The sequence below is a fragment of the Balaenoptera borealis genome (genome assembly GCF_965194805.1).
Source record: "Balaenoptera borealis genome assembly, chromosome: 12".
Taxonomy (NCBI): Eukaryota; Metazoa; Chordata; class Mammalia; order Artiodactyla; family Balaenopteridae; genus Balaenoptera; species Balaenoptera borealis.
In genome coordinates this window covers 30,158,369-30,183,305 of record NC_138869.1, presented here as the reverse complement: position 1 = coordinate 30,183,305, position 24,937 = coordinate 30,158,369, and the positions used below count along the sequence as shown (strand labels likewise).

Here is a 24,937-nt window from a genome sequence, read left to right as displayed (position 1 = left end):
CCTATGTTTTCCTCTAAGAGTTTGATAGTGTCTGCCCTTACACTTAGGTCTTTAATCCATTTTGAGTTTATTTTTGTGCATGGTGTCAGGGAGTGTTCTAATTTCATACTTTTACATGTATCTGTCCAATTTTCCCAGCACCACTTATTGAAGAGGCTGTCTTTTCTCCACTGTATATGCTTGCCTCCTTTATCAAAGATAAGGTGACCATATGTGTGTGGGTTTATCTCTGGGCTTTCTATCCTGTTCCATTGATCTATATTTCTGTTTTTGTGCCAGTACCAAACTGTCTTGATTACTGAAGCTTTGTAATATAGTCTGAAGTCAGGGAGCCTGATTCCTCCAGCTCCATTTTTCATTCTCAAGATTGCTTTGGCTATTCGGGGTCTTTTGTGTTTCCATACAAATTGTGAAATTTTTTGTTCTAGTTCTGTGAAAAATGCCAGTGGTAGTTTGATAGGGATTGCATTGAATCTGTAGATTGCTTTAGGTAGTAGAGTCATTTTCACAATGTTGATTCTTCCAATCCAGGAACATGGTATATCTCTCCATCTATTTGTATCATCTTTAATTTCTTTCATCAGTGTCTTATAATTTTCTGCATACAGGTCTTTTGTCTCCTTAGGTAGGTTTATTCCTAGATATTTTATTCTTTTTGTTGCAATGGTAAACGGGAGTGTTTTCTTAATTTCACTTTCAGATTTTTCGTCATTAGTGTATAGAAATGCAAGAGATTTCTGTGCATTAATTTTGTATCCTGCTACTTTACCAAATTCATTGATTAGCTCTAGGAGTTTTCTGGTAGCATCTTTAGGATTCTCTATGTATAGTATCATGTCATCTGCAAACAGTGACAGCTTTACTTCTTCTTTTCCGATTTGGATTCCTTTTATTTCTTTGTCTTCTCTGATTGCTGTGGCTAACACTTCCAAAACTATGTTGAATACTAGTGGTGAGAGTGGGCAACCTTGTCTTGTTCCTGATCTTAGTGGAAATGGTTTCAGTTTTTCACCATTGAGGACAATGTTGGCTGTGGCTTTGTCATATATGGCCTTTATTATGTTGAGGAAAGTTCCCTCTATGCCTACTTTCTGCAGGGCTTTTATCATAAATGGGTGTTGAATTTTGTCGAAAGCTTTCTCTGCATCTATTGAGATGATCATATGGTTTTTCTCCTTCAATTTGTTAATATGGTGTATCACATTGATTGATTTGCGTATGTTGAAGAATCCTTGCATTCCTGGGATAAACCCCACTTGATCATGGTGTATGATCCTTTTAATGTGCTGTTGGATTCTGTTTGCTAGTATTTTGTTGAGGATTTTTGCATCTATGTTCATGAGTGATATTGGCCTGTAGTTTTCTTTCTTTGTGACATCTTTGTCTGGTTTTGGTATCAGGGTGATGGTGGCCTCGTAGAATGAGTTTGGGAGCGTTCCTCCCTCTGCAATATTTTGGAAGAGTTTGAGAAGGATAGGTGTTAGCTCTTCTCTAAATGTTTGATAGAATTCACCTGTGAAGCCATCTGGTCCTGGGCTTTTGTTTGTTGGAAGGTTTTTAATCACAGTTTCAATTTCAGTGCTTGTGATTGGTCTGTTCATATTTTCTATTCCTGGTTCAGTCTCGGCAGTTTGTGCATTTCTAAGAATCTGTCCATTTCTTCCAGGTTGTCCATTTTATTGGCATAGAGTTGCTTGTAGTAATCTCTCATGATCTTTTGTATTTCTGCAGTGTCAGTGGTCACTTCTCCTTTTTCATTTCTAATTCTATTGATTTGAGTCTTCTCCCTTTTTCTCTTGATGAGTCTGGCTAATGGTTTATCAATTTTGTTTATCTTCTCAAAGAACCAGCTTTTAGTTTTATTGATTTTTGCTATTGTTTCCTTCATTTCTTTTTCATTTATTTCTGACCTAATCTTTATGATTTCTTTCCTTCTGCTGGCTTTGGGGTTTTTTTGTTCTTCTTTCTCTAATTGCTTTAGGTGCAAGGTTAGGTTGTTTATTCGAGATGTTTCCTGTTTCTTGAGGTAGGCTTGTATTGCTATAAACTTCCCTCTTAGCACTGCTTTTGCTGCGTCCCATAGGTTTTGGGTCGTCGTATCTCCATTGTCATTTGTTTCTAGGTATTTTTTGATTTCCCCTTTGATTTCTTCAGTAATCACTTCATTATTAAGTAATGTATTGTGTAGCCTCCATGTGTTTGTATTTTTTACAGATCTTTTCCTGTAATTGATATCTAGTCTCATAGCGTTGTGGTCGGAAAAGATACTTGATACGATTTCAATTTTCTTAAATTTACCAAGGCTTGATTTGTGACCCAAGATATGATCTATCCTGGAGAATGTTCCATGAGCACTTGAGAAAAATGTGTATTCTGTTGTTTTTGGGTGGAATGTCCTATAAATATCAAGGGGCTCTCTGATTCTAATCGAAACTGTCCCACTAAATCCTAGTGTTCATGTTTGCTTTTAAACAACACACACCTGGCTTTAAGTTGTAGGAGCCTTTTCCCGTCTCGTTTTGGCTTCTTTTTTAGCATTGGGAGCTCCGGCCCCAAAGAGCTTAGGATCAGATGGGCTTTGAAGTTAATTATTAAAGCAGCAATTATACAAGTGAGAAGAGTGAAATTGGAAATGAATCCAGCCGCAGATGGCGGGGTGAGTTTGAGAGGACCGAGGGCCACAGACACAACCAAGCAATCAACCGGGGGTTTACATAACCAAATGAGAAGGACCCCCATGTGCTTTAGGAAATAACCAAATGGACCTTTCTCTGTATTATTTACACCTTGGTATCAAGAGTGAATACAGTTCTCAAACATTGCCTGGCCGTAGGGAGAGAGATGATGACCCTAAAAGGAGGCACACCTCTGCTTCAGACTAATCTTTCAGTTCAGCACCTGGGGGACCTTGAAAAATGACTTCATTTTCTTATTTAAAAAGAGAAGAGGGTCTTCTCACAGTGTGTTCCATGGAACGCCAGTTGTGAACAGTGGTTCCATTTTGTAAAAGTGTTCTATAGTCAAATAAGTCCAGCCTTGCAAGTTTCCTTTGCCATATTCCATGTCCCCTGCATCGGCAGGCGGACTCTTAACCACTGCGCCACCAGGGAAGTCCAGAGAAGGAGTGTTTTGAAACATGCTCAGGGTTTCACGTCCCTTACCTGGAGACCACCTCCCCAGACAGAACTCTGAGACCAGTGGTTCTCGAGCAGGTAGCTTGTGCCCCCTGGGAGCCATTTGACAATGTCTGAAGACATTGAGTTGTCACCACCACTGGTGGGAGGTGGGTATTGCTGACATGTAGTGGGTGAGGCCAGGGATGCTGCTAAACATCCTACAATGCACAGGACAGCCCCCAGCGACGAAGAACTATCCAGCCCCAAATGTCAATGGTGCCACAATTGAGAAACCCTCTCTTAGACAACGAAGGACGTTATTTGAATGGTTTGAAGGAAGGCATGAGTTTTTGCTGAAATGAGTCAAAGCAGCAGTAACTGGCTGTATCCTCTGTGGCCTGCAGGCCAAAGAAGGATTTGGGCTTGTCTATTTGGGGGGAATTATTGGAATGTTCTGAGTATCTTGATTGTATCACTATCAGTGAGCACTGGCCTTAGGAAGGACAGGCATGGAAAATGGACTTAATTCCACATGCCAGCCCCAATCTAGTGGCAGGGACTGCCATGTTGGGTTCTCCGGAAGCAGACCCTGAAACCTTGAGAGTCTGGAGTTTGAGGTGTTTATTAGGGATCAACACCTAGGAAGAGAAGGGGAAAGAAGCAGTATTGGGTAGAGGGAGAAAACAAAGCACAAAGCAAGGCTGACAAAGCATCAGCCAACTTCAGGTTGTAGATGAGCAGGGCTCTGGAGCTGGCTTTTTCCATCAGAGTTGTCCAACAGTGCCCTGGAATGGCTGGGCCGTTATGACCACCGTTCCCCACACCCCCACCTCAACCACCTACCTGGCTCAGTCACTAGGTGAAGGCTGCCCTGGGAAGCCTTCCAGGCAGGGGACACTCTGCAGCTGGAGTGTCTGCTGACCATACTCCTTGCAGCTGGACAGCAAATATTTCCTTGAAAGGGAATCTGGATGCCGCAACTCCGTGTCTGCCGCAGGGTGCGTACACGCTCAACAGAAAGGCGGTGCTGCAATCCATTAGCAATGTCTGTCACGGTCCATGTGCAGAACAGCAGCGTCTGTGCCAGATATTTGGCAACCCTGCGTTAGTAACAGGGGCAATGGGTAAGGCCTATAATTGCAATATCATGGTGATAGCCCAAAATAGACTGGATCTGGAAGAGAACCCAAAAGCATACAAGTCAAAAGGGGAATGCAACCTGCCTGCCGTGTGGTTAACTATCAAGTTGCCCAGATTGAAAATGGAAACACTCCTCTGGTTTCTGATAAGCAATCTCACCTTCCTTTGTTTATTGCATATTCACTTATTAAGTACCCACTATGGGCCATGCGTGGAGCTTGATGCTGGAACACAACAGTGGAGAGCAAGCCATAAGTAATGGATGATTTTAACCCCTACGTCATCAGGCTTGCACTTCTTGCCTGCTGGATTTGGCTTTTACCCAGTTAAATGTTTGTGCCATCAGCCCATGGGTTTCTTCAGTCTCTACAGCCTGAGCTAGGAGAGCCCAGAACTATAATAACAGAGCCTTTGGGATTCTACCTGACTCTCTCCGCCAAGCCTCCACTAGCTTTTGACCTCAGAAGGCGGCCAAGAAGAAGGTTTATTGCCATAGTTATGTTAGTTCTTGGATTAGATGAAAACAACCCAGTTTTGTCTGGGAAGGAGAGAGTGAATGTGCTGGTAGGGAAGGGTTAGAGGATCCAGTATATTGTGTGATGATCTAGAAAGCTCGCAAAGCTAAGAACAGTCACAGTACTACTGGCTAGTAATTATTATTATAATAAATACAATTGAGGACTTTTCTCAAACACTGTGCATTAGATATTTTATTGATCATTTAATATAAATTGAATAGAGACTTTCATATTGACTTATTCTAAAAGGATGAGTGAGAGAGAGAACTTAACTAATAGTCTTTGTCCTTGAGCCTTACCTACAATCAGGCAGGTTGGTGAATGTTAAGATACCTTGTAACATTAAATAGGAACAGTTTAACGTTATTTTTCACTACAATAAACACAAATTTGTTTTCGATCCAATGGAGTGCCTGGACTGGCCCTGTAACCGTGTGTACTCATAAGCAATGTTTGCAATACATCAAGAACACAATAAAAGTGCCAATTTTTCCTATTTAAAGACTTCCAGAGAGTTAAGATGATGAGCTAACAAAATGAGATGCCGTTAATTACATTCTTAGGTAATTTTAATCCAAAAGGGATCGTTTTGCTTTTTCCAGCTAAAGGTAAATCATTTATTACAGATGAAAGAGTGTAATTTTGGAGCTGGATAGAATTTAAGGTAACAATGATAAGTGGAAACTATTATGCAGATGTTCTGATCCATAGCAGCTTGTTTATCAGCCCGTGAAAATATGCCCGTTTCATCCAAGGGGGCGTCTTAACGAGGGAAGAACTCACACCTGTGAATTGTTGAGTTTAGATTTCACACTGCCAACTAGATTTCGTCTTTGCTTCAACAAAATATTTCTAATAATTATTGTTATCCCACAAAGGAGATAGCTGTCTGGTAGGTAGTGAGTACCCCGTCATGAAGATGCTTAAGCAGACCCAGGACCAAGAATGGAAATACTGCAGGGAAAACTTTTCTCACTTAGTCTCTCAGATAAGGATTTGACTGGGAATATTCAGAAGTTATTTATTTAATAAATGTTGGGCCCATCTCTTGGGCCAGGGGCTATGGAATGGAACTTTGGGTAGGACACAGCCCCGTATCTTGAAGCAAAATACAGTCCAGTATTTTTAACTCTGAGGTTCTACAACTTCTCTTAGTGCAAGTTATATCAGATCTCTTTTTTCCACCTGTTAAATATTTTCTTTGGTCTCCGTTTTTTTTGTTTTTGTTTTTGAACAACACTTACTTGTTAACTCTTTTTGAAATAGAAATATAAAAGACAGCATCCCACCTCCTTGCTGTTACATAGCAATTAGCTGTTACTATGTAACAAACCAGTGGCTTTGAACAACTCTCATTTATTGTTGTAGTTCACACGCTTGAGGGTCAGCTAAAGGTTAGGTTATCTAGGCTGGCCATAGCTGGGCAGTTCTGCTCACCTGAGCTGGACTCATGCATCTGTAGATTGGCTGGGGTTCTTGATTGAGGCTGGGCTCGACTGGATGGGGCAGCTCCAGGTGGTGTGTAGATAAGGCATGGAGGAAGTAATTGAAAGTCTGCCAAGATTTTCTCCCCTTCAAACCAGAAGAGAACCACAGGACCAGCACAGGAGAGCCTCATTGCATGGACCTGAAAGGGAAGCTCTCACTTTTGGAGCTCAAGCTCACTGGGCACCCCCTACCCCACCAGAGAGAATAAGACTTTAACCAATATAGAGATGCCATGTCTCCCTGACCCCCATAGACCTGCAGAAGCACTGAGAGAGTCTGGGAGAAGGTCCTCTGTCCCTGCAACTGAGAAGCCAAGGGAAGCCCCATTGTCACAAGAGGTCTGAATGCCTGCTTCTGCTGTACCATCAGCCCACCCAGGAGAGACAGCAGTGGCTCCACCACTGCCTCAGAAAAGTCCATAGCAACTCGACCTCAGCCCCAAAGCAGACAGACAAAAATGACAAGAAGCCCAAGGGGCCCAAGAGCCTATGGGAACCAGGAACCTTGTGGAATAAAATATAAAATATTCAGAACAGACCTCTACTAAAATGGACAACTTCAACAAAAATAGATAATAAGATGACTTAGATTCCATGAATAATGTACACGTGTGCACACCTCCCTTACACACACAAACACACCCACACACCCCCACACACACCCACACACACACCCCTTCCTGGAACTGAAAACATGATTTTAAAACTTAAAAAGTCATCAGATGAGCTGAAACTGAGTGGTCACTGTTGAGACCCAAATTAGTGACGAAGATCAAGTGAAAGAAATCTCTGAAACAGCAGAGCACTAATTCAATGTGTTAGAAATCATGAGCGGAAAAGATAAGAGATTAGCTACTAAATCCTGGAGACCTAACAGGAGAATAATCAATTTCACAAGGAGAAAAAGAGGCAGATGGAAGAGCAACAATAATTATACAAATCAAGGAAGAAAATATACGAAGCAGTAGAAAGATCTGATCCTAGTTTCAAGTTGATTTGAAAGAAAAGCCTCAGACTTCTTATAAAACTTGACAATGAGGTATTAAAAAAAGAAATGAATGTCCTAAATTCTCACCACCAGATAAATTCTACTTACATTATTAAAAAATAAAAATAACACAGTATAAGTTTAGAAAATTCAGTGGTTCATAAAACTATGAAAAGTAAAATACTTCCTTCATCCTCTGCATTTCCCTCCCCCATAATTTCTCTAAAAAGATAATCACTATTTAGAGTTCTCTGTGATTTCTCACTGCCCCCTAAACTTTATGCATATACCAACATATGTATCTGTACAGATGCTGATTTTTATTTACGTATATTAATAAGGATTGTGTAGTTTGCCAAACTTTATCACTTAATATATCTTCCATATCAATATATGCCTAATTATTTTTAATAGCCACATCGTACATTCCATAATAAGAATATAAACTCAGTGTGATTTTCCAACTAATCCCTTATGAATGGACACTTTGATATTATTCCAGTTTTTCTCTTACACACAATGCTACCATCTAAAAAATAACTTTTTGTAGATCATTTGTAAGCATATCTTCAGGGAAATTCCAATCAGTAAAACTACCAGGTCACAGGCATCTGCACTTTTATTGATTAAAGGCCTTAAAACAATTTCGGCACACTGTAGGTACTCAAATATTTTTTAAATAAAGTAAAATAGTCATGTTGTCCACCAGAAAGAGTGTGTTGATTTATATACCTCATATTAAAGATTTTCTTTTATTTCATTTATTTATTTATTTTTGGCTGCGTTGGGTCTTCATTGCTGCACATGGGCTTTCTCTAGTGGCGGCGAGCGGGGTCTACTCTTCGTTGCGGTGTGCAGGCTTCTCATTGTGGTGGCTTCTCTTGTTGTGGAGCATGGGCTCTAGGTACGTGGGCTTCAATAGTTGTGGCACGCAAGCTCAGTAGTTGTGGCTCACGGGCTCTAGAATGCAGGCTCAGTAGTTGTGGTGCACGGGCTTAGTTGCTCTGCGGCATGTGGGATCTTCCCGGACCAGGGCTCGAACCCGTGTCCCCTGCATTGGCAGGTGGATCCTTAACCACTGCGCCACCAGGAAAATCCTAGATTTCCAAAATTATTATAGTTTGTTGAATGATAACCCCCAAAAAGATTTGTCCGCGTCCTAATCCTCAGAACCTTTGAAGATGACCTTATTTGAAAAAGCCTTTCCAGATGTGAGTAAGTTGAGGATCTTGAGATGAGGAGATCCACCTGGATTATCCGGTGGGCCCTGTATCCAATACCCAATGTCCTTTATAAGAGTGAGGCAGAGGGAAATTTGACAGACACCTAGAAGAGAAAACAAAGTAACGCCGAGTCAGAGCGGAGAGGGATGCAGCCACAAACCCAGGAAGGCCACGGCAGGCCCCAGAAGCTGGAAGAGGCAAGGAATGGATTTGAGAGCCTCCCGAGGGAATGTGGCCCTGCCAACCTTCAATTTTAGAATTTTAGCTTCCATCGCTTCTCGGCCTTTTGGCTAAGATCAAGTATAGAATTTTAGCTTCCAGAACTGTGAGAGAATAAATTTCTCTTGTTTCAAGCCACAGTTTATTGGCGATTTGTTATGGCAGCCTCAGCAAACTAATACAATCCTTATTAAACTGGAGGAGAAAAGAACATCTAGAGTTTGGAGGCAAATGGATTCTGACCTAATAGAGAGGTCAAATTCCAGAGCCGTGCCCCTGAAAGCAGCCCTCTTTAGCTGCCTCCCAAACAACTCCTTTACTGCTGTCACCAGCTCGGACTTTCTTCCTCGGCCATGTCTGAAACTGAGACCCAAGACAGCTCAACGGAAGAAAGTAAACACTCAAGTAAACACTCAACGGAAGAAAGTAAACACTCAACACTCAAGAAAGTAAACACCAATTTTTCTTGATTTGGCACAGGCAGATTAAGTACTAATTGATCCAATCCAGACTTTGAAAAGGAAGTTTATAAAAGCTTGCTTTTTTTTTTCTCAAAAGCTCAGGTGATGGCAGATGGAGACTCACATATCTACATCCATCTTAGCATAACTGATCCAGTGAGAGCCTTGCTGGAGAGGGGAGAGCATTTTCGCAGAGAATCCTTGGTCTCTCCCCTAGTGAAGAATTATCCTGCCATCTGGAACAAGGCAGTATATTCCTTTCACAGAAGTTGTGAAGCTAATTATCAACCAATTCCAACATAGACTGGCCTAGAAACATGCAGTGACCGTCTCTGTATTCCAAGTCACTGCTCTCTGAGCAGCCAATTTTGACTTAATGAAACTAATCCTATTTTACTCTTAAATAGTGCTTGCAGTTCAAAAAGTGCCGCCAAGTGTAGAATCTCAACCGTTTTATGCTGTTTCTCACAACAGAACTATGAGATGAAATGGGGCAGGAATGACAGTGTACATTTTCCAGAAGAAGAAAAGTGAATTTCTGAGAGGCGGTGTGACTTGTCCAAGCTCCAAACTTCAAATCCACCGATGTCCTCCACACCGGCACCTCCTGAGGATCGACCCATGTGAGCTACATACATAAAATAGGAGCCTGTTTATTTTCAGGTGCTCTCATGTTGGGAAGTGAGGTGTTCCTGGACTGAAAAGAAATCTGTGTGTACACGTGCAAAGGGGCATAAATATCAAGGCTGATATTTCTGACCATCCAAGTCCCCATTATCCTCTGACTCAAATATATTTTAGTTCTTTGCTCATGGTCAGTTTTACTTTGAATAAGATTTGTTTTAAAAAAATTATCCCAGCTTGAACTCTATTTGGGGTTAAGTGTGGATTTACCCTCTACCATCAACAATCCTTCTGGTCTCTGCTATTGTGTCTTCTACAACCAAGGATGATCATCAGAGAGCTCCTAGGTATTTAAGAACTACTAGTCTGAGTACATAGCTCTCAAAAGACTGGATGCCCACGTTTCTTTGGCAATTCATTAATAAGTGAAGTTTTCAGGTGGTCATTCTCCAGAGCGCTATAAAAAGAAAATTAAAAGCAAGGTCAATGGTGCTTTTTAAAAATGCTGAGAAAAATCCTGCATTTTTTTATGACTTCCAAAAACCTAAAAAAGTTCTTTTCTAAAGATAATTCCCATTTCTGCTCCATGGGTCATAGGAGTAACAAGTAATGTGAATTAAAGGCAAGAGATCTGAATTCATATATTCAAAGATATTTATTCACCAAATATTCATGGAGTCCCCACTAGGTGTCAAGCATATGCTGGGGCTACAGCAGTGAGGAAAACAAAGTCTCCAGTCGTAACAAGCATGCCTTCCACTGGGCAAAGTCAGGCAAGGAACGTGTATCAGTTGAGTCGCTAGTTTGCAGCAAAACATATTCAGAGACTCAAGGTTGACCATACCTGCTGCCCTCAGTCAGCATTGAACTGGAAGATTACAGAAGGCTATAAACACAAACAAAGCAGCTGGCCTCACATCTACAATTTAATTTTAGATAGCCAAGGGTAAAGTGCCTGATGATAGTGACAGACACTAAAAAAGCAATCAGAGACCCAGGAAGACACTAGCCTTGCACAGGAGTTTTTAAGATTGTAGACTGCTCAGAAGGATGGGCCTCTGGGATCAAGTATATGTTTGCCCAGGACCCCTCCCGGTACCTGGGGGCTTCTTCCATTTTCTTGCATCTGTTCTGCTATTATATTCATACACGTTCCCAGAGACCGGGGGGAGAAGGATCCAAAACACAGAGAAAGTGAATTATAATGAAGTTACAAAGCATTTATTCGTCCCACAAAGAGTCTACTGAACGTTTGCTGTATAGCCAGCCTAGTGACGAGTTGCTCATCTTCTCAAGTTTTGCTTTGTTACCAAAAGAAAAATTAGAAGCAAAACTTGAAGCAGCATGTGATTTCACATGCATTAAACATTGCCCCTTTAGCACAAGAGAGCACTTTTGCGGTGAAGGAACAGTTCTTTCTCTTGACTGTGGTTGTGGTGATATAAATCTATATAGGTGATTAAATGTCACGGAACTAAACACAGAGACATATAAAAAAATAAGTGCATGTAAAAACTGGTCAAGTCAGAGCAAAGGCTGTAGTCTAGTTAATTGTATTGTAGAAATGTCAGTGTCCAGGTTTTGGTACTGTGGTTATGAAAGATGTTGCCTTTGAGGGAAGCTAGGTGATGAGTACACAATCCTCTCTGTACCATTTTTTGCAATTTCTTGTAAGCCTATAATTATTGTAAAATCAAAAGTTTTAAAAAAAGAATACACCAAGCTATTTTTTTAATTGTCCCTAAAGTGGTGTGCCTTTTACGGTGTCTGAGTTTAATCAGTCAATCCTTCATAGAAACAATAATGAAATAAGAATAATATAAGAGAAAATAAACAGGGTAAATAGGGCCTGATATAGTAGGAAGTCAACCAATTGTTGTTTCTTAGGTGACTAGGGTATAATTAATAAATAAAATAATAATAACAATAATAGCAGTTGACTTCTTATTTACTATATGTTAGACTGTTTTTATATATTAATTCATTTAATCCATTCAACATCCTTGTGAGATATATACATATTATGAGCCACATTTTAGAGATGAGGAAACTGGGGCACAGAAACGTTAAGTAACTTGCTAAGGCCACGCCATGTGTAAGTGGCAGACCTAGATTTGAACCCAGGGAGTCCAGCTACAGAGCTGTAACCACTAACCACCTAGGGTAGGGGGATGCCTTCTTTCACTTTGATTAGACTCCATGAATAAAGCAATGCCTTATGCATCATATTCTGGGTTCCCCAGAACATTTGATAAATGATGGAATGTCCCAATGCAAACAGCTAACCTTATTTTTATTTTAAAACGTTTCTCTTCTCTAAGTGTCATGTGACACTTCAATGTGCTGAGTCACCTCTCAAAAATCCATTAATTGAAAGGTGATTCTTCTTCCAGGGCCCCTGGGCTAGGGTGGACAATGCACTTCCCTCACAGACCTGTCCCTCCACCAAAAAAATCTACACCGTTACTCAATAGTGCACACTGGAAATTGAAAACTGATTGCTGAGTCACACATCAAACATCCAGGTTCAAAATAAAGCCAAATGCATGGGTCTAAACACACAAGTAACTGTCCTCAGTATTGAGAAAACCAAAGGCAATGAGGGTCAGTCAAACGCTAAAGGGGCAAAAAGGGATTGCAGTTGCTTGTTGTCTTTGTTACACCACGTACACTTGTTTTTGGTTTTGTTTTGTAGAAGGGAGCAATCTAGGGCCCAGTGTTTGTTAATGCACTGGTTTTTACCAGGCCATTGGCAGGAAAGGTCATGACTTGTGTAAGGGGAGGGTTCCCATGTCAGACTTTTAATCCTGACTCTTTCCTCTCACTGGGGAAGTTATGATTCTGGGGAAGTTACCTTGTGTCTTTGTGCCACGGTTTCTCATTTGTAAAACGAGGGTAATAATAATAGTCACTATCTCATAAATAGCAGTGAGAATGAACAATTCATACAAAAGCATTTTTAACCATACTAAGAATTCAACAAATGTTTTCTATGATTTGATATTAGAAATGCCCTAAAAACATCTTGTAATCAGTCTACAAATGCATCAATATAAAATCTTTGTGTGCAAGGAATAATATTAAAATTAAATAGGTTATATAACAACATGAATAGCCAGAAGGTGGAAGCAATCCATATGCCCATTGCTGGATGAATGGATAAATGAGATCTATACATACAATGGAATATTATTTAGCCTTAAGGAAGGAAATTCTCAAACATGCTACAACATGGATGGACCTTGAAGATGTTATGCTTAGTGAATAAAGCCATCACAAAGGACAAATACTGTATGATTCCACTTATAGGAGGTGGCTAGAATAGTCATTCATAGAGACAGAAAGGAGAATGGTGATCGTCAGGGCCTGGGTGGGAGGAAGGAATGCAGAGTTAGTGTTTAATGAATTCAGTTGGGAAAGATGAAAAAGTTCTGGAGATGAATGGTGATGATGGTTGCACAGCAATGTGAATGTACTTAATACCACAGAAATGTACATTTAAAAATAGTTAAAATGGTAAATTTTATGTCACATATATTTAACATAATAAAAAAATTAAATAGGTTAATAATTATAAAGTTCTTAGAACAACCCTGGTACACTGAAAGTGCCAAATAGCTGTTTATTAAAGACTCATTTAAAAAACTTTTAGATGGAAACAAGAAATGGCAGGTAGTAATTTTTATTATTTTCAATAGTAATAGTTAAGTACAAAAAGAACCAGGAGAAGAGCCCTAAGGTCTGTTGCAGGCCACTCTGCCATTCCTCCACCAAGAGGTCTGGTACAAGACCCTCCACCCACTGCGAGCACATGACAGTTTTCTCATGCTCTTGTAGCCAAGTACCTACCTACCTCCATCCATCTGCCTCTGTTCTACCACAATTAAGATTCAGTCTCTGTTCCAAAAGCTCCACCAACTTTTCTCCTTCCTTTCTTTGAAAGGAAAGAAAGCTGTGTGACCCTAAACACATTCCCTAACCACTCTGAGCCTCTGTTTCAATGTGTATAAAATGGACACAATACTTTGATGGAGTCGAGTTATAGCCATGTCCCCCAAGCATCAGTTGCCATTGATAACTGAACTTAGTGTCTTACGTGGGCCCTTTCAGTCATTTATTTTACCTGCCTGGCCCTTGAATGGTTTGCTTTAGGACAGAGTCTCATTATGCAAAGCATAATGAATAAGTAATTCGTTCACATGGCTTCACATCCAAATAGACAAAATGTGCTAAACTCAAAAGATATTCAAGCACCACACCTGGATCAATGGCTTCTCCATGAAACACAGTCTCATACACAGTGGTTTCCTTTTAAAAGGCACAAAATGTTAGCAGTAAAGTCAGTTTGATAAAATTAGTTTTGACATATATTGAGTACTTTGAGCAGATCGTTTCTTATAAATTACCTCATCTTTCTAGTGTATAGAAGGCTAGCATCCTAAGGTCCAAAAACTCCTTGCTATTCCTGTCTCCTCTCAGCCCCAATCTCCACTCAGTCTGCCCACCACGCTCTCCCTGAGCTCAGATCTTTGTATTGATGTGAAGTCTCTCACTTGGATGGGAGGTGTTATGGGCTGAATTGGGTTCTCCCAAATTTCATATGTTCAAACCCTGACCCCCAGTACGTCAGAATGTGGAGATAGGACCTTAAAGAGGTGATTAAAGTAAAATGAGGTCATATAGGTGGGCCTTAATCCAATATGACTGGTGCTGTTAAAGAACAAGAGCTTAGGACACAGACAACACAGATGGGGAAGAACAATGTGAGGACATAAGAAGAAGCACCATCTGCAAGCCAAGCAAAGAGCCTTCGGAAGACACAAAACCTGCCAATACCTTCATCCTGGACTTCTAACCTCCAGAACTGAGAGAAGATAAATGTCTGTTGTGGAAGCCACACAGTCTGTGGTATTTTGCAATGGCAGCCCGAGCAAACTAATACAGGAGATTAGCAATAGATTTTACCATCTATTAAGAAACTCCAGGGTTGAAGAACTTATGCGGCTCTATGACGTCTATAACCTATTTTCCAATCTAGATCTTATTTTTAAGAAATGGTGGATAAAGCTGGATTTCCGTTTTCCTAGAGTTGTTTGTGCTGAATACACATAAAATATTTATGGCAAATTTTGACCTAAGCCAAACTCTAAGACTGGATCTGAAATCCCAGATGTTAATACACAGAAATTCAGCAGAAGCACATGAATTGAAAGGATTGTATCTCTTTTCCATGATACCTGACTAGATTTACCATATGTTAATACGGAGGAATTTTCCATTGAGCCATAATTACAGAGAAAATGTACTCCTCTTTCTTCTACTGGGGAGGGATTGCAAAAATGTACCTACTGTTAATGCTTCTAGTTTTTTATTTCTGTTTCCAGTGACAAACTTTTCCTTTGGATTTCTATCTCCTGTTGCAAAAATAAATAAATAAATAAATGGCAGTTATTGGATGGGTGGCTTTCTTTTTTTAAACCACACAATTCAGGATAATCGTGTGACAACTAGCAAGCTGTATCTTACCTGCCATATACGTTATTCCTCTGTAGGAAAAGAAAAATTTGACAAAACATCAGCTTCATTATGCTAATACATGGCAAAAAACATATTTCAATTTTTTACAGCACATGACTGTTACCCAGTCTTCTCCCACTCTCATTTTTTAAAAAATGCTGTATGGGGAATAATAAACGGGTCTCATTAACCATCACTTCCCTCCACGCTGAATCATACATTGTCTCTACTTAGCTAATAAAAATTCATATCCAACTCTATTTTTGAAGCCAGGGCATTCTGTGCCCTGAAGAACTGTTTTCAGATGGTGATGAAAGCGGCTGCATTTTCTATCCACTTCTTTGGTCTCTCTGCCCAGCCTCACACAGATTCAAAAAAGATATGGAGAGGGTACCTGGCCTTATCACCTGCCTCCGGGCTAGTTCCCAGTGGTTGTCAACCACTGCCCATGCATCCAAATAATGTAGGGAGTTGCTGGGTATGTCTGCTCACAAATTGGTTTGTTGAAAATACATTCTTACAGAAAATCTGTTTCAGATGTTCTAAGGTAGAACCCAAGAATATGTTGTTGATGTTTAAACAAATCTCCCCAACTGTTTCTGACAGTAGGTTTGGAGCAATGGTGAAAGGGACCATCGAGTTTGGTATCCCAAGTACTTGGCTCTGTGCCCCTCAAAATTGGCAAAATTAGGCAGAAGCTTTTAGAGTAAGATCGCCAAACCCCAAATGACTTCAACTCTTTATAAAAGAAGCTTAGAAAGAAAACTCACATACTTGGGTTTGGTCTTGGAGACTTCCTTGGCCATTTTCTGACAGCATCCTATTGTGTTCCCATATCTCCAAAGCAGGAAACATATCTAGGAAACCAACCCAGCAAAAGAAAATAATCATCAGAGTGAAGATGAAAGGAATGAACCAGTCACTGGATTTGTATGTGTTGCTAGCTGTGTACATAATGGTCAGACTTTTTCTTTGCTGAGAAATATTCTTTCAAAGCAAACAGCATTAGTCTCTGTTTCCAGAGAGCATCTGTTTACACGTAATAGCACCAGTGCAGAGCTATGGTCCTATAGACAGTGGGGTATTGACTCAGACATGTGGAATTTTTAAATACCACAGATGATACTAAGGAACACACATGCCTAGAGAAGGCAGCAATTTAAGGATCTGAAGACTTGAATTGCACACAATGACTGCTCTGTGAACTTGAACAAAACCATCTCTCCTCTTTGACCTCAGTTTTCTCATCTGTAAAATCAAGGAGTTGAACTAGATGACATCTGACGTTCTTTTAGGCTTGTATGCCTCTATTATCTACTCAGAGCAGGGTAAACCCTTTCGTGCAGTGTGAGAGAATAGTGTGTTCTTGAAAATCAAATATACTGGTGGAAAGATTTACATCCATGTTTGGATAATCCATCCTTTGAAAAAGAAGACAGTAAAATACACTAACCATAGGGCTTCCCTGGTGGCGCAGTGGTTGAGAATCTGCCTGCCAATGCAGGGGACACGGGTTCGAGCCCTGGTCTGGGAAGATCCCACATGCCGCGGAGCTACTGGGCCTGTGAGCCACAGCTACTGAGCCTGCGCGTCTGGAGCCTGTGCCCCGCAACAAGAGAGGCCGCGATAGTGAAAGGCCCGCGCACCGCGATGAAGAGTGACCCCCGCTCGCCACAACTAGAGAAAGCCCTCGCACAGAAACGAAGACCCAACGCAGCCAAAAATAAATAAATAAATAGATAAATTAAAAAAAAAAAAATACACCAACCATAAAACCTACTGAACAGACTTCATCCTTGGGTGACTCAGAAGCCACTCTGGAGTTCCGCAGAGGCTTTGCACATCTTTTTTTTGAAATAAAATGCTGAAGGGTCTGTTCAACTTCATAGGATTAGATCAAAGATTAGATGAAATGAAGAATATAAGCCCTGGAGCACAGTGCCTGGCACGGGGTAGGTGTCCATTGCTATGAATAACATTGCCACTAGGCAATAATGTTTAAAAGTGCCCAATTATAGAGATGTTTCATTGACAGAATTCATTGATGAGTGTGACTTCCTGGTGGGCAGGACTTTCAGATCATTTACATACAATCAGTTGCTCAGGGGTCCTCTATGCTCCGCCTTCAATGATCACAAATTCTCTTACCCACCCAGTGGATTCTCACAGATGTACATTCTAAAATGTGGCCTGGTGGCTGGATGGGGTGGTGTCCAGGTGAAAGGCCTTTGGGTGAAGGTACTGCCCTGAGTAGCCTTTTAGCCTTTTTAGATGAAACTTGAATTTGCAGTAGAACATTTCCCACACACAGACCCAAATTAAATCCCATAACTCCTTACTTCAGAGCTGGTGGTTGGAGGAGGTGGCGTATTGGCCCTTGTCACATAAATATGTATAATAGTGGTGCCTGTCTTGGGCTTGGTGGCTTTGCCATATTTCAGGTTGTCATCAATTATGCACACTACAAGATGGTACTACTGCTGCAGTTCAGCTCCAGATTCAAATTTAAAAGGATTCTTCGCAATTAATTTTGGAGTATTTGAACCTCAAGTTGAGTCAAATCCAAAATGATGGTTCACGTTTCCTTTAAAAGAGGTAAATCAAAAATTATAAGTATATTAATATATGTTAAAAGGTTTTCTCAAGCTACTTTACACAGATTCCGAAACACAGTAGGTGTAAATAAATAGAATTTTTATTATTCTCTGAATCCTATACCTATACAAGGCTGAAAATAAAATTGAAATCAAGTAAGCAATAAATTGTTGGCTGGAAAAAATTGTATTAAAGGTTAAGATCATATGAGACTGATCCCCATATGTGGTCAGCAAGCTTCACAGTATTATCAAGTTATTCTGCCTAAATGCTTTCCCTTCCTTTATCTCCCACTCAGAGAATTTTATTCCCACTTTCAGCTTAGTCTGGATCAATATCAAATGGGCCAGTCAGACCACAAATGTATATTGAGCTCCTACTAAATTTCAAGTCAAGTCTCAGTGGTCCTGGAGACACTGTTGTAAATAAGATGCATACAGTCTCCACCTTCATGAAGCTTATCATCTAGCAAGAGGAGGAGACATTGAACTAGCCTTTACAATTAGTTGGGAACATAGTAACTCACATCCATGCTCCCTTTCTTTCATCTACATGACAGCAGGTCTGACCTCCATACCTTAAGTACTTCTTGTTATATTCTCTCATGATACCCAGTAGTTTTCCTTTATAAAACTTGTCATATTTTATAATTTTATAGTCGTTGATGTTACTACTAGTTTAATGAACCATGAATTCCATGAATACAAGATCTCTACCTGTCTTGTACACTTCTGTGTACCCTCCTTCTAGCACATATTTGGTTTCTGATACGTTTCTTCCATATGCCCCAAGATCATGCCTAAAGTTGATATGGATCTGTGTAAATCCAACACTAATGCAGTAGAAAACATCTATCCTAGTGGATCTGTATTAGCATCACATAGAAAAACAGCTGCTATTTTCAGCAAGTACCATCGACAGCAGACATTGTTACTTGTAACTTAATCTGGCAGGTCCAAGTTCTCTTCATTGTCAAGTATCATCGAAATCATGGATAGTTCCACCATAGGAGGAATTAGATAGGACATATAGAAGTGAAAAGGTTCCTTGAGGAAACTTAATGCCATAGGTATGAAATAGTTTAATCTTTGTAAACATAGTTATTTCTAAGATTATATTATTTACGTCAAAGAGGTTATATCAATTTGATGCATGCTCATGATTAAAAGAAATAATAAAAGTATCCACCAGAAACCATCTCAAAGCGCATTTCAAAATCTTGTGAATCTCTGTCATGGCAGTGTAGCTGGAAACCATTGACGTTTGTCCCAGCGACAACATTGTCACAAATGACTGCCTTGTACAGAGAGGGCGTGCAGACAGGTGCTTCGTCATTCTCATCTAAGATGTCAACCGTGACCTGTCAGCAGTGAGGGAGGAAGAAACAACACATCCATGTCATGTGACTATTTATACACAAAATCAGAATGAAGCAGCTGGGTAGAGACAGATCATTTAGAATTATTAAATAAAAAGTCTGGGATTTTGAGTTGGAAGAAATGTTCCTGCAGATTTGGGTTCTGGCTGCCAATCAACTAGTCAGTTGGCTTATTATTCCTGGGTCAACTGTGACATGCAGTGTGGCCATTAGGGAGAGTTTTGGGCTTATTAGAAGGACCTGTGGAAAGCTCACGAGTTACATAAATTGTAAGAAAAGGAAAGCTGAAGAATAATGTCTCTAAAAATTGCAATGCCTTGAATCTTTTAAATCTCTGTGCTTAGTGGCAAACATAGCCTAAGTTTGCTGCCTCCTTCTCAACTTAGGGGCCTCCTCTGAACAATTCTTTCAAGCACAGTATATTTTTTAGTAACAATATGATTACTTCAAAGTATGCTCTGACCTTAATTAGGGGCTGTTATCAACCTTTTCTTAATTAAAATGCCGTAAACCGGGAAACTGTGATTTACATGGGAAAAGGTCAAAATATCAAGGATTTTAAAATGTCAGTGATCAAATGCCAGTTAGCCTAGAAAGATTATCTGCCCACCTCTTACATGAGTAATAACTTTCTCAGCAACATTCACAGAAGAATCACAGAAGAATCTCTGGTGTGCTCATATTTTCAAGTACTACCTTTTAAAAATGTTTTCTGTAATGTTTTAACAACACCGCTAAATTCCTGGGGAACAATTCTTTTTTTTTTTTTTTTTTTTTTTTGTGCTGTGGGGACTTTTTTGTGTCGTGCCGATGATCCAGGGACCGTCACTATGTCCGGGGTTATGCGTGGGTGCGGTTGGTTGTAGTCTTTTTTTTTTTTTTTTAATAAATTTATTTATTTATTTTTGGCTGTGTTGGGTCTTCGTTTCTGTGCGAGGGCTTTCTCTAGTTGTGGCGAGCGGGGGCCACTCTTCATCGCGGTGCGTGGGCCTCTCACTATCGCGGCCTCTCTTGTTACGGAGCACAGGCTCCAGACGCGCAGGCTCAGTAGTTGTGGCTCACGGGCCCAGTTGCTCCGCGGCATGTGGGATCTTCCCAGACCAGGGCTCGAACCCGTGTCCCCTGCATTGGCAGGCAGATTCTCAACCGCTGCGCCACCAGGGAAGCCCACAATTCATTTTTAATGCTACTTCTATAGATTGAGTATAGCTATGTGTTCTGTTTAATATGATTTTAGGAAGATTGCTGTGATATAATGGAAACAGCACAGGACTTGGAATCAGAACTCTTTATTAAAACCTTGGGCCTTCCATTTGTCAGATGTTTTGTTTGGTACAAGGGACTTGATGTCACTTTGCTCATCTGTAAAAGGGAGATCTCAATCCCTCCATTCCTAGGATTGTCAGGAGGATCAGTTCATCCATTCAATGAACATTTATTGAACACTATATGCTAAGCACTGGTCTAGACACAGAAGATACAAAGGTAAATCTAAGTCCCTCTCCCATGGCAACTGATATTCTAAAGGAGGAGGTAAAGCAATAAACAAGTCAACAAAATAGTATAGCAGGCAATGTCATATGGAAATTGGCGCTCTGCAGGTTAAGGAGATAGAGAATAGTTGATGGAACTGTTTTAATAGAGTGTTTAAAGAAGGGCTTTAAAGAAAGCCTTCTCCCCTATATTTGATACATGTCCTTAAGCAAGTATGTATCCTTGCAGAGTATGTAGTGTTTGGTCGCATGATTTTGATTTGCTTAAATGATATTGTGGTATAGATCTTTCCCGTTTCCTACTTTTCTCATCCAGCACCATTTTTTCTTGCTTTTCCCATGTTGCTGTTTATAGAACTAACTTTCTATTTCTTCTTGATTCTTAGTATCCCGTCGTTTGCATCTACCATATTTTACTTATTCATTCTGTTAATGATTAACACATGGGTTGCTTCAAAATTCCAGAAACAGGAAAGATCTTTGTGAGCAAGTTTCCTTTGGGCAGAAATATGATTAAGGTAAGAATGTGAGTCATGTGGCTGTCTGGAGGACAAGCATGACAGCCTTGGGCAGTCTCTGAGGTGTAAACATTTTTGATGTGTTGAAGAAACTGCAAGAAATTCATGTGGCTGGATTGAAGCAAGAGGGAGAGAGCTAGGAGCTGAACACAAACATCCAGGGTCCAGTTCACACAGAGCAATGCAGATCTTGGAAATGACATTGGAACTTTGCTAAGTGTGATGGGAAGCCATTGGAGAGCTTTGAGGAGGAGGGTGAATTGTCCTTTGAAAGGATCGCTCTGGCTACTATGTGAACAGTAGATTATCATAGATAATCATAAAGAGTACAAGCGGAAGTGAAGATTCCAGTTAGGAGGCTGCTGCACTAGACCAGGTTAGGGACAATGGTGGCACAACCAGAGTGTTAGCTGTGGGTCACTGAGAAGTGGATGCATTCAAGATACATTTTGAAAGTAGAGACAACAGGATTTGCTGATGGATCAGAGAGATAATTTAGGGTACATGATAGTGATTAAGTGCCCAGAGTTAATCTTTCTACCTCTTTCTAGCTGAGTAAACTTGGATAAGTTGCTTGACTTCTAAACCTTGGAAATGAAATTCTTCTAGCTATAAGAAGGAGTATCAGTAGCTACCTCATGGGATGGGATTGAGACAAAATGAGGTATCGTAGTCTTGGCTTTTATTAGGTTCTCAATAAAGGGTGGGTGATAATGATGATGATGGTGACCACAATGATGATTATGGGTTCCTATAATTTGGGATCTAAAGAACTATTTACCTTTTCTGAACTCAAAAGTCACATTTATTTACATCATCAATTTACTTGCTATATACTGTTTAACTTTGCATGTGTTAAAAAGTTAAGCTACCTGAAGGCATATATGGTGCCTTACACTTCTTTGAAATCCAGGATGATGTGCACACTCAACAGATATTTGTTAAAAGAAAGAGGGAATGAATAAGTTCCTGCTTTATCTTTAGTTAAATTACACACCCTTTTCATAAATAGCCAAGATGTGAAATAACCTAAATGTCCATCGACAGATGAATGGATGAAGAAGATGTGGTACATACATACAATGAAATATTACTCAGCCATTAAAAAAAATGAAATACTGCCATTTGCAGCAACATGGAAGGACCTAGAGATGATCACACTAAGTGAAGTAAGTCAGATAGAGAACAACAAATATCAAATGATTCACTTATATGTGGAATCTAAAATATGGCACAAATAAACCTATCTATGAGACAGAAACAGACTCACGGACATAGAGGACAGACTTGTGGTTGCCAAGGGGGAAGGGGCTGGGGTTAGCAGATGTAAGCTATTATATAGAGAATGGATAAACAAGAAGGTCCTGATGTATAGCACAGGAACTGTATTCAATATCCTATGATAAACTGTAATGGAAAAGAATATTAAAAAAATAATGTATATATATGTATAACTGAATCACTTTGCTGTACAGCAGAAATTAACACAACATTGTAAATCAACTATACTTCAATTTTAAAAAATGGAAGAAAATCCTTTTTGTAAGAACAGAGTCACTTGAAGTTGTTTTTTAATTATCTGCTTTCCCCTCTTACATTTTTGTAATAAGTGGATGATCATTGCAAGTGGTGGCATTCTATACAATTTTAGGAGTTCATAAAAACTACCACAGGTACTTAGGTGTAAAGATCACTCTCATAGGTACCTTCCTGAGACAATCAAGACACTTAATCCTGTCCACATGACTGGAGTTCAGTCCCTGTGAAAGTCATTCTGACTGTTGATGTGAGTGGACCTGATGTTTTCCTCACAATGACACACTCAGGAAGCCTAATCACTACACAAGCAGCAAGCCTGGGGACTCTTACAGGAAGAGGAAACGTATACTGAATCATCAGGCCAAATGAGGACCTTAATATTCTTCAAACCTACCTCTGTCTCTTCTCTGATGACAAAACCTTAGAGTCGTTAAAAACACGTACCACATCATCAATACAGCAGTATTGACTCTGGAGGTTTTTCAAGAGTCCTTTGTTGCTAAAATAATTTAGAGCCTCACACTTTCTCCTACTGTGATGTCAAAAGAACACACCTTGGGTAACTACCTTCATTCTAAACATCACCTCTTAATGAGAGGCAGCCTAGGTATGAGTCGAGTTCTACAAACCCTGAGTAACTTCACATAAGTTTCCCAAACTCTGTGCCTGAGTTTCCTCATCTGTAGAGTAGAAATGATGATAATGTTGTCCACCTTGAAGACTAAAGGTAAAGATTAACTACATCAATGTATAAAATGTACCTAGAACAGGAACTGGCACAAGTGCTAGATGCATATTTGCTATTATTATAATTCTTTAATCTCATGAGATTATTGTTGTAATGATTTGGCAATTTCAATTGTAATAAATTAGAACTTAACACATCATCTCTATCACATCAAAACCTGGCACTTTCTAGGGACTTCCCTGGTGGTCCAGTGGTTAAGACTTTGTGCTTCCACTGCAGGAGGCGCAGGTTCGATCCCTGGTCAGGGAACTAAGATCCCACATGCTGCATGGTGTGGCAAAAAAAAAAAAATTTTTTTTTAATTGTAAAAAAACAAAACAAACCTGGGGCTTTCTACTTACCAGGGCCATCGCTGTACAAGGATGACACCTCCACAGTGAGGTTATATTGCTTCACAGTCTCGTGGTCTGGCTCTGTGACGGGCTCAATCATTCCAGAGAGAGGGTGAATCCAGAATCTTTGTATAACCTGGATGTCACCATTGGTTATCTTGTACGTCACACAGTTTGGTGGGTGGTCTTCATCAATGGCTGTCACTCTTCCAACTTTGTAGAAAGCTGCCAATAATATTTATTAAGGTTCATTCTTGTCATGCAGATACACCATTTTAAAAAGCTTAACATGTCTTTGCCTTCCAAATAGTATCATAGTTTCTCAGAGGGTCAACCTGCATCCTTTTGGGCAATGCAGTGTGTCTGAAAAGCACCACTCTATATGATGGAAGGTGGATTTATAGACGGTCCACTTTAAGCCACATGGCATGGGTCAAATGATATGAGTTAACACTAACTTTATAAAAATAATAAGTAGCTTCCATGTAGTGCATGTTTGTTTTCTTCCAGGCATTATGCTAAGATTAGCATCAGATAATGGCTCACAGCACAGATTCTGAAACTAGACTGCCTAGGTTCTGAAACTCAGCTCTACCACTCATTAGCTGTAACTCATCAGAAAGTTCTATAATCTCTCTGGGCCTCATATTCTTTATCTGCAAACTAGGAATAATGACAGTATCTACCACAGAGAGTTGCTGTGAGGATTAAATGAGTTAAAATACATAAGACATAGAACAGTGCCTGGTATATAATAAGTGTTATATAAGAATTAGCTATTATTTATGCACATTATCTCATTAAATCTTCTCAACAGCCTTATGATGTAGGTGCTATCACTGTCCCCACTTTATAGATAAGGAAACTACAGCCCAGTGGTACTAACTTGCCCAAGGTCACAGAGCTACTAAAGGTAGAGTCAGGATTCAAATCTGTGCTTGCTGAATCTACAGCCCACATTTTAGAAATGACTTGCTGTAAGTTCAGTGTGCAGTTCTCCCAAATAATCTTCTAGAAGAAACACAGGTGTGGTAGATGGGT

General features: G+C 40.0%; 1 pseudogene across 1 annotated transcript in view; it reads right to left on the bottom strand.

Annotated features, from left to right (window-relative positions):
- Nucleotides 1–9,109: 9,109 nt before the first annotated feature.
- LOC309607379 (cadherin-related family member 3-like) overlaps nucleotides 9,110–24,937 on the bottom strand; it is a 45,734-nt pseudogene continuing 29,906 nt past the window's right edge. Inside the window, exons 11-19 of the transcript in view lie at nucleotides 24,492–24,594; nucleotides 23,934–24,121; nucleotides 19,077–19,294; nucleotides 17,633–17,877; nucleotides 16,038–16,268; nucleotides 15,303–15,322; nucleotides 15,126–15,190; nucleotides 14,036–14,084; nucleotides 9,110–10,938 (exon numbers count right to left, since the gene is read on the bottom strand). The product of the transcript in view is annotated as a cadherin-related family member 3-like (transcript). The remainder of the gene's footprint in view (nucleotides 10,939–14,035; nucleotides 14,085–15,125; nucleotides 15,191–15,302; nucleotides 15,323–16,037; nucleotides 16,269–17,632; nucleotides 17,878–19,076; nucleotides 19,295–23,933; nucleotides 24,122–24,491; nucleotides 24,595–24,937) is intronic.